We start from the raw sequence: 9,089 nt of genomic DNA, 5'->3' as shown, positions 1-9,089 counted from the left end.
TCTCTCTCTCTCTCTCTCTCTCTCTCTCTCTCTCTCTCTCTCTCTCTCTCTGTCTCTCTCTCTCTATGTCTCTCTTTCTCTTTCTCTCTCTCCCTCTCTCTTTTTTGCCCTCCCTCTCCCTCTCTCTCTCTCTCTCTGTCTTTCTGGATCCTGTTTCAAATCCTATATTGCCACGGAGCAGCTGGTAGTATTTAGTAACCACCTGTACAAGTAGTACTGTTTGCAATGGAAGAAAATTTAGCTTACATAAGGGAAAAAAAACTGGAAGGTGTTGGCTTTTCCATTTTTATTTGTATTTGTGTACATTTTCCAACTCATTGATGAATGTCCTGTTAAGTGAAACTTAACTCCCTGGCAAAGAAGCAGAAACAGTGTGGTATCATAGTCGTTTGTTTCAGTACGGTTTGGTTGAATTGAAGCTCTTTCGGGCAGGTGAGAGGTTGATAGTCTCCAGGAAGAGGCTCTTGAATTCCATAATGGGGGTGAGAATGGTACCTATTGAATAACAAAATCCTGCCATGCTTTTTCCAGGCATAGTTCCCATTAAAGGCCAGGAAAACGATCATGACCAGGCTCTGGATTCCTTTGAGAGGGTTGCTTAATCAAGTAACTTGGGAGCTAAAATACTCTGGCAAATAAATTATTGCCCCTCTTGCTTTTAAAAGAATCTGTGTCCTTTGTTTGGTTATTTAATTTATTTATAGGACCAGAGAAAGTCACAAGTAAAGGGAAGTCATTCACTGAGACTGAGGGAAGGCCCCTGGGATTTAGGGCAGATCATCCTGTGGAGGGCATCTGCATGAGATCACGGAGCCCTTCAGTTTGTTATCTTGAAGTGACTGGCCCATGAAGACCCTTAGCAACAACTGCGGTTTAGGAAGCGAACAAAAGCACTTATAATAATTAATTATTATTATTATTATTATTATTATATAAATATTATTATAACATTAAAATTATTATAATAATATAATAATGTTGGTGTGACTAAATGCATAGGGACCAGCAAAACACATTCTACGATCACTTATTTATGGAAAAGAAGAATTCTTGGATAAATGAGAATATTATCTTTTGATTACTCATAAGGAGAGATACAATTCAATCAGTATTTTTGGAGTACCTACAAATTGCAATGTGGGCTTAGGAACTACAGGAATTAGAAGGGAAGTATAAGGCATAGTTCCATCTTCAAAGTATTTATTATTTAACCAGGATGATGAAACATGCACAAGTGAAATTATTGAATAGTAATAGGACCAACATTCTGGACCCATAAAGGACCTCAGAGGCCATCTAGTTCAACCCTCCTTATTTTACAGTTGAGGAACTGAGGCCTGGAGAGGATAACTTGCTCAGGGTCAGGTAAATACAAGCTTCTTTTCTTCTTTTCTTCTTCTATTCTATTTCACTTTGGCAGCTAGGAGGCACAATGGCTAGACATCTTCCAGAGTTCAAATCTGGCTTCAGATACTTCCTAGTTGTATGACTCTGGAAAACTTCCTTAACCCTGTTAACCTCAGTTTCTTCATCTATAAAATGAACTAGAGAAGGAAATGACAAACTACTGCAGCATCTCTGTCCAAACAATCCTCAACTGGGACCACAGAGAGTTGGACACCGTTGAAACGATGGATAGTATTTTGCATAGTTATCACAACAGTTACTGTGGATTGAACTATCATCTCATTGGAAAGAACTTTTAGAGCTACTTGTCGAGTCCTGGTCTTTCCTCCAAGCTTCAGTATTGAAATTTGCCTACTGGACATCTCAAACTAGAAATCTTGTAGACGTCTTAAATCCAACATGTCCAAAACCATTCTCTAACCCTCTTCTTGACTTCTCTATTACTATTGAAGGTAAATCCTTCTGGTCACTCATTTTGCAACATAGGTGCCTTCCTGGACTTCACACTCTCACTCCTCATATCCAATTGCATGTCAAATCTTATCCTTTCTACCTTTATAACATCTCTCATATATACCCCCTTGTCTCCTCCGACTCTGCCAACACTCTGGCAGTGACCTCATCCATCATCTCATGCCCAGATTATTACAAATAGTCTGATGATTGCTCTGCTCTCTCCTCCCCATCCCTCCCCCACTCACTCAACTGTCAAATTGATCTTTCTAAAGTACATGGTCTGATCATGTTATTTATTCCTTATCCCTTCCCCATCCCATTCAATATACTCCCAATTACCATCAGAATTAAATATAACATCCTCGCTGTTTTTTTAACAAAAAGAGTTATAAAATGGTGCACACCTTTTGACCCAATAATAACATTATTAGGTTTATTTCCTAAGATGATTAAGGAAAAAGGAAAAGAAAGTATATGATCTAAAATATTTCTAGCAGTTCGTTTAAGGTGGCAAAGAACTGGAAACCGAAGGGATGTCCATCAGTTGGGGAATGGCTGAACAAGTTGTGGTATATGCTTGTGATGGAATACTATTGCACCGTAAGAAATGACAAACAAGATGATCAAAAAACTCTGGAATAAGTAATTAACCCTCTACTTTCTTTTAAAGCCCTTTATAACCTGGTCCCTTTCTACCTTTCTAATATTCTTATATCCTCTTCACAATTTCCTCAAACCAGTGACACAGGTCTCCTTGTGGTTCTGTCTGCCAGCTCTGGCCATTTTCCCTGGCTGTCCTCCACGTCCTCCTCGTCTCTGTATCCTGGTTTCCCTGATGTCAAGTCTCAGCATGCCACTTTCTTTGGCACATAGTTCACACCACAAATGCTATGTGCATTAAGAGAAACGTGAAATCGGTGTAGGCTGCTGTGATTAGAAAAATAGAGTCTGGACCCTTGGAATAAAATAAGTCATTTCAGAAAGAGTGAAGAGCACCAATAAAGACATAGAGAATCTGAACATGAGTGGCTTGCTTTCAAGGAAATGAGTTAGAATGAATTGGTTGGAACGATGGCTTATCACTACTTTTATCATTATACTTTCAACTCTCACTCTATAACACTGGAGGATCCATACTCTATAACAATGGAGAATTAAGCCTCAACCGATTGGAAGCAACCAGTTTGTCAAAGGCCAAGAAAGGCTCGCCAAAGAGCTGGAATTTGACGTTGGAGGCAACTGGCAGTAGAGGATGGCACTGAGCGATTTTGAGGGTGAAAGTGGTAATGATGAAAGTGGTGTTGGCATCAGTAACACCCGGATGACTGAGATCACCCTACAAGGTCTGCAATACTTATGGTCTCATTTGTGGACTCTCTTCAAGTAGTATGCAAAGTAGAATGGAAGAAGCTTAGACCAGAGAGGAATTCATCTATTTGAATGCTAGAGATGTGGATGAAAACTTTGGAGAGACTCATTTATATCTTGATGGAATAAGTGAAATAAAACCCCATTCAGTTGGAGTAGAAAAATGATTTCATTGTCCAAAAATGTCTATAGGAAAACTAAAATAGGGCTATGTACTAGATCTGTGATCTAATTCCTATAGGGAACTCCCAGATGAGAAAAATCCCTCTCTCAAATGAGGTTACTGCCTTTTCTACAGTTAATACTCAAAAAGAGTAGCCTATAAAACTAAGGAGTTAAGTGATTTTCCCATGGTGACATTGTGAGTATAATTCAGATATATGGGTTGCTAGGTGGCATAAGGAATAGAGCATCAGACCTGAAGTCAGGAAGACCTGTGTTCAAATCTGACCTTAGACTCTTACTAGCTGTGTGACTCTAGGCAAGTCACTAAACTCTGTTTGCCTCAGTTTCCTCATCTGTAAAGCATACTGGAGAAGGAAAGGGCAAACCCATCTTTGCCAAGAAAATCCCAAATGTGGTCACAAAATGCCTGATATGGTTGAACAATAGCAAAAACAGAGCTTTTCCTGGATTTAAGGCTAACTCTCTATCCATTATGACACCATACTTGTTGATATCACACTGCCCTTCACAATATCCATTGGCCTGCTGCTGGATTCCATCACTATTGTTCCAATTCCCCTCAGGGTATGTTGATAGTATGTCAGAGACCTGTCCTTTAGGTATCTGGAGCTAATCATCTTATTGAGTCTGAATATTGAATACTGTGACACTTCATTCATCCAGCCCCCCGTAGGGAAGGAAATACTCTACCAAAGTGTATTTTCTAGAAAACTAGACCTAGCTCTCTCTTTTCGAGTCTCAGGTAAAATTCTAAAGAATTTTAGAATTTTAATTCTAAAAATTAGAATTCTGATTCTTCTAAAAGCGACCTTTACTGAGCCCCCTTAGAGCTAGTAGTGTCTTTATCAACTCTCCAATTTATTTGATCTATTTTTTGTTTGCACATATTTAATTTCATGAGGTTTCTTTCCCTCATTAGACAGTGAGACCCGTGAGAACCAGGATTAACTTTGCCTTTCTTTGTATAAGCAGTTCTTCTTAGAGTGTCTGGCATACAGTGAGCACTTAATAGATGCTTCTTGCTGCGTTGCTGACCAACAGTGACAAAGGGAACAAAATTTTAATATGTTAATTATTGAAAATAGGAAGAACAATTTAATGAATGAATTGCTATGGATATACATCCCCCTTTGGTCTCTACACTTATTATACTTGGCAATGACATGTTTATTTGTGGCACTTTTTCATTTCCATCCTGAGAGTCAACATAACATGGCGGATAGACAACCAAGCCAACCTTGGAGTCAGAAGTATCTAAGTTCAAGTCTTGCCTCTGAAGCATGTCTCTGGGATAATTATTTAAGCTCCTAGAGTTCTAGGTTATCCTCTAAGAGAAAGTGCCAATTTGTACTGGTAGACAGAATTTCTTCACCTAGGAGTTCCCTAGATAAAAGAACTTGTGGATTCCAACCTCATTTTTAGGCTTCTTGCTACTGCCAGTGTGTCTGCAGCTTTTCCCCAAACTCTTCTATTTTTCTGCTTCTAACTTGATAGGGGCTCAGGAACCAGATGACTATGATTGTTAGAATTATTTATAAAATAAATGTAAATAGGTGCTGAGTGAGTGGTTCTCCTAGGAGTAAAATCTACAAGTTTGTGTGCATGGTCTTTATGTTCTCCTTCCGTTCTGATGACCTAGTGGTCTTTTTTTGCTTGTTTTCTGGTTGTCAGTGATATTTCCAGTAGCAGAGTTAAGTAGCCTCCAGATAAGTGAGGTGTTTCTGTACTCATCCTCCCCCTCTTTTGTTTCCCCAAGCAGGATCCCAAAGCCACTGAGCTCCACTGGGTCCCCTGGTGCATCACCAGATGATTATATCTTTATCAGTTATATGGCAGTAATCATACGTATTTAGCCCAACAGGGTGTTGCAGAAAGAAAGTGCTAAGCATTATCATGAAAGTCTGCTGACGTTTTATAATAGTTGTTAATCTTGGCAGCCTTATTTTCATATATTCATCTCTGCCAAATGCCTTTCAGCTAAGTTACTTTCTGGAGTAATTAATTGTGAACAGACCAGCCATGAGAATGCTGCTCGTACTCAGAATTTGAATCCCTTTAACAATCGCCCATACCGAGATTCCTTGGAGCCTTCTGGCCTCTTCCTTCTGCTTCCCGCTTTCCCGAGCTTGGAGACTTTCCTGGACAGATGAAGATGTGGTTTACTGTTGAAGCAGGCTCGGCAGTATTGATGGCCGCTGCAAATTCAGCATTCGGGCGGTCCTAAGTGGAACCCCTTCTTGTTTCCGAACCTCTATTAAACCGAGGAAGGATCTGGGGGTATCGGTGGACAACAGACTCAAATCAAGGCAGCAGAGGGATGTGGTTGCCAACAAATCCAAGTTTGCTTTCAAAGGGGGCACAGTGGGCTGAGTGAGGATGGTGGTAATTCCGGGGCACCCTGCCATAGTCAAAACATGTTTGGAGTGTTCAGTCCAGAATGCAATGGTTTAGAAAAGACATCGGCCAAGAGGAAGAGCATCCAGAGGGATGTTGGGGGAACTGGAGGCTGTGCCCCTTGCTAAGATTAGCTGAAGGAACCAAAGAGAGAGGCCAGTGGGGGGATCCTTGTTGTTCAGTTGTGCCTGACTCTTTGTGACCCCTTTGGGGATTTTCTTGGCAGAGACAACAGAGTGGTTTGCCATTTCCTTCTCCAGCCATCATTTTACAGACGGAGAAACTGAGACAAGCAGGATGAAGTGAGTTGCTCAGGGTCATACAGAGAAGTCAGTTTTGATCTTGGAAACATGAATCTCCCTGACTCCTCATCCAGCACTCTATCTTCTGAATGATAGTAAATATTTAATAACCAGATCTCCAAAAAGAAAAAAAAAAGACATTTGCCCATTTCTGAGGTCTAAATGCTCATACTAAAAATTTGTCAGTTCCCTCTTGTGAGCCAATTTGAGGCGGCTCCATCACAACCCTGGTCAGGGCAGGCATGAGAACTGTCTGAAAGTCTTTAAAGGAGTCCCACGTAGAAGAAGGGAGGGTCTCGTTTCAGGTTGATCCCGATGGGCAGACGTAGGAGCATTGTGGAGAGGGCAATGACAGAGCTTCAGATCTCAGCTCCTTCTGAGGAAAGACTTCCTCACAATCAGAGTTTGTTGTTGGTTTTGTAGACAGAATTCTGGGGTGGCTATGGTCCAGACTAGGCAACCTCTAAAAGTCCAAAGGCCAGCCCTGAGATGTTCCGACTCTACACGAGAAGTACTGGGCAGCTTTGAGTCTTCTCCTCATCTCCAACGAGAGGCAGCCTGGTTACTAGCAAAGCAAATGAAATTCCTTAGCCTAGAAGGCATAACTGAAAATCACAGTTATTTTAAAATATTTTCTTTTGCTGACCAAATATTGCTTAGCTAAATATGTAGTCTGGTCAGTCCTTGGCATTCGAGACTGGCTCCTTTTCCTGGCACTGAAGTTGACTTTCTAGGTAGTAGTAAGTAGCTCACTTTCATCAATAGATAAATTTCCTAAAGAATTTGAGAAAATTCCTTAGTTATGCGTGTGCGTGTGCGTGCGTGTGTGTGTGTGCATGTGTGTGCATGTGATTTAAAATCAATCCCTAGGAGGCTGAGTTACATGAAATGAAGTATAATATTTGATAAAAACTCTACTGAGTTTGAATTCTGAAATTCTTCAATTTAAGGAATTAGGACCAGAGACCTAGTGGAAAGAATACTAGATTCAGAGTCAAGGGACCTGGTTTCAAATCTTGCTACCTATTGCTTGGATGACTGTGGATAATCATTCTGTGAGTCTCTGTTTCCTCATTTGTGAAACAATTATATTGGACTAGTCCCTAAAGCCTCCCCTCCCTGCCCCCAGCTCTGAAGAGAATTTAATGTTACAATAGAGTTTTTCTAGATTAATCTACTCATTTTACAGTAAGGATCAGAGAAGGGATTTGTCTAAGGCAGTGATTCCCAAAGTGGGCGCCATCGCCCCCTGGTGGGTGCTGCAGCGATCCAGGGAGGCGGTGATGGCCACAGGTATATTTATCTTTCCTATTAATTGCTATTAAAATTAAAAAAAAATTAATTTCCAGGGGGCTAAGTAATATTTTTTTCTGGAAATGGGGTGATAGGCCAAAAAAGTTTGGGAACCACTGGTCTAAGGTCACTAAGGCATGCTAGGGTTCAAACCCAGATTCTAGGATTCTAAATCCAGTGGTCTCTATTCCTTGCCTCTATTTTCCCCTTTCAGGTGGCCATGGGCAAGAATTGCAAAAACAAGTCTAGGCACCTATTTTCCATTAGATAGTGTTCAGCAGAAACACTGTTCATAAACTTTAGGAATAATAATAATAGAGAACACTTTAAGTTTTTACAAAGAGCTTTAAAAATGCCTTATTTAAAACCCTGCAAAGTAGGCTCTATTATTACTATTAATAATAATAATACTTCCATTTCACAGATGAGGAAATTGAGGCAGAGACGAAGCGATGCCCAGGGTCACACAGCTAGTAGGTTTCTGAGCCCAAATTTAAACTCAGATTTTCCTGATTGCTAGGACAGAGGAGAAGGAATGAGGATGTTGAATTTAGAGCTGAAAAGACATATTTGGTACTTGAAAAATTACATTTTGTTCCACATAAAGTGGCAATCACGATAATTATTCTAAAGCTATATATAAAGGATGCAGTATTAATATCCTAATTCCCAAGACCTAAACTGCAGTAATTTTAAAAGTACATTTTGACTCTGAAATGTGTGTGTTAATGATTAATGTCTGAGGCTTGTTAACAGGAGTATGTCCAAGTAGTGGAAAATCATTCTTAATTTAGTCTTGGTATAAACAAAACCTTGTGATTTTATCTGTCAATTAAGCAAATTATTACTCCTTTGACCTAAGCATTTATGTGGCAAATACCTAAGTAGGGGTAGATGAGATGATCCCTGAGGTCCCTTCTGATGGCAAAGATTCTGTGATTCTCAGCATGTGTATGAATGCTGACATTAAAATTTGATAGTAAAAAAATCTCTTTTCATTCAGTGCCAACAAGACCCAGCCACAATAAATTGGAAATTTGAACTATCTTGGCATGCCTTGGCTTGTAAAGGCCTTGTAAATGGCTTATACAAATATTTTTCCAAATGGAAATGGTATTGGATTTGAAGGTTAAAATAATGTAGATAGGAAAGAGAGGTAAATAATTGCCTTTTTTACTCCAGTGGCCATATTATAAATGCCAGACAATGGAAAACTAGTAAAAAAAAGTTTTAAAAAAATTAAAGAGGCAAGAGAAAATATTTGTTCACCAACAAAGTGTTTCATCGTCATCTGCTCTATGAATCAACTTTGACGACTGTTACTAATTCCACAGAGGCTTTAATAAGAGAAAGACCAGTATTGGAAAGCCCTTGAAGAGTATATTGCGGTTCTTGGTTGAGGTGGTACATGCTAGATGACCAACTGATCTTCCCTGGATGTCTTGGCTATGAAAAGGAATTGCTAAGAAAAAAACAAACAAAACAAAACAACAAAAAAATCAACCTCTGAGGCTCTAATGAGGCAGGCTACCGTAATGGATAGAGTTGGTTCAGTGTTAGAAAGACCCGAGTCCATATCTTACCTCTGACCCTCCTAAGATACATGACCCTACACAGGTGACATGACCTCAAGTCAACTCCTCGTGACTTGTCTACTAAGTCCCAGAGGTCATTAAATCACGC

Source organism: Gracilinanus agilis, chromosome 3 (assembly GCF_016433145.1).
Source record: "Gracilinanus agilis isolate LMUSP501 chromosome 3, AgileGrace, whole genome shotgun sequence".
Lineage (NCBI taxonomy): Eukaryota > Metazoa > Chordata > Mammalia > Didelphimorphia > Didelphidae > Gracilinanus > Gracilinanus agilis.
This window is presented reverse-complemented; position numbering follows the sequence as displayed.